Genomic DNA, 1,831 nt, shown 5'->3' with positions numbered 1-1,831 from the left:
TGTCTTTTTGGAACTCACTATGTGGACCAGGCTGACCTTGAACTCACAGAGATCCACCTGCCTCTGCCTCCCGAGTACTGGGATTAAAGGCGTGCGACCACCATGTCCGGCCTAAGACTGTTTAGCCCAGGAGTTTGAGACCAACCTAGGTGAGATCCCATATCAGAACCAGGATCTAGCCCTGCCCCACCCAACCTCCCAAAACCCCAGCCATACAGAAAAAAAAGATAAGGAAAAAAAGAAAAAAAAATCATCCCTGTTCTTTCTTTCTAAGACATGGTCTCACTTGCTGGCCTTCAACTTGTCATGTAGGCCAAGCTGACCTCAAACTCAGTGAGATCTGCCTGCTTCTGCCCTCAGAATGCTGGAATTAAAGGCATGTACCACCACACCAGGCTGTTAACATGCATGTGTATATGTGTATATTGCCACATATGTGTGGGTGTTTTGCTTTTTAATTCACTGCAGTGTCAATTCCGGTGACTCTGAAGGGTTCCTGGAAGCAAAGTTAGCTCGTTCCCAGCAGGCTCTGGCACTGGCCTCATTCCGACCTTCCCCAGAACAGCAGCCACTGTCTTGGTTCCTAGGAATCTCCCCAGTGCTGGCACTGGAATTTAACGGAAGAAACCAAATGTGGGTGGGAGTAAACTGTGGTCTCAGGAAGTTATTTTGCACAAGAGACAACGAACACCTGCGGATTACCTTTGCTCCTCCAAGAGCCGTGTTCACCCTCCTGCCCCCTCCCTCCTCCCTCCTCCTTCCTCCCTCCTCCCTCCTCCCTCCTCTTAGCCATGGATGAAAGGAGAAGCCAGAAAGGAGAGAGCAGCACTGCAACCTCCCCTCTGCTCTCTGACCTCTTCCCCAGTCTGAGGGAGGTGGCCCTGCCCATAGCACCGAAGTGCAGGCCCCCACCTTTCCTGTCCTTCCTGATTAGCCCACACCACACCTGGCCGGGACACTTCCTGGGTCATGGTACCATTTGTTCACACTGTCACTTCTGTGATCTGGGCAGGTGCACTTGCCTGTGCCCTCAGTCCTGGCACCCTACCAGCTCACCCTTCCCTGGGGAAACCTGGTCTGGCTGTTGCTTCAGAGGACTGCCTCAGGCTCTGGGAGGTCTTGCAGGATGGAGAAAGTCTGCCCTGCCTCCTGGGAATGACTTAGGTACAGTTCTGTAGGCCGCCCTGCCAGGCTTCTCCAGGAGTGCTCCCACCTGCCTCAGTTCTTTCTGGGTGAGTTGTTTTAGGAAAGACTGGGTACTCTCTCCTCAGAGGCCTATGGCCTTGGAGCCTGTGCTGAGCCAGCCCCAGCTCCATCCAGTGTCCTCTCCAGAGTCCCTGGCGGTGAGGAAGGTGCCCAAGCTGAGGAATTCTTTGCACTTGAGTTTCAGGGCTTATCCAGAATCTTTTTAGTCTGGAGTTTTTTTTTTTTCTTTTCAAAAACAAAGTGTTACATGAGAACTTGTCTCAAAGCAAAACAAAGAAGGATCCCATTTCCTCTTTGATCTGTGCAAGGAGTCCTGCATCCCTTAGCTATCTGGGGACTCCTTTTCTGAGGTGAAGGGCTTCAACATGGGAAACGCCTTCTCCGGGGCTCTCAGTCCTCACTGAGGACCCTCCCTCACTTTCCCATCTTGGTAATCCTTCTGATCACCTCCACCTCTCCCACTACCGATCTGGGAGCCTCTGAGTGTCCTTGGTGCTCCTGGTCTATGTCCCAGCTGTCGCTGGTCAGACTCACAGTGCCCTCTTCTGGTCCTTGAGCCTTTTCCCAGTTCACATTTGCCAGCTTCATTGTCCAGGATGACAAGTGGTGACTTGATGCAATCCAC

This window comes from Nannospalax galili, unplaced genomic scaffold (genome assembly GCF_000622305.1).
Source record: "Nannospalax galili isolate Female #2095 unplaced genomic scaffold, S.galili_v1.0 scaffold1250, whole genome shotgun sequence".
In the NCBI taxonomy this organism is placed as follows: Eukaryota; Metazoa; Chordata; class Mammalia; order Rodentia; family Spalacidae; genus Nannospalax; species Nannospalax galili.
The sequence above is the reverse complement of the archived record's forward strand: the minus strand, read 5'-3'. Positions refer to the sequence as shown.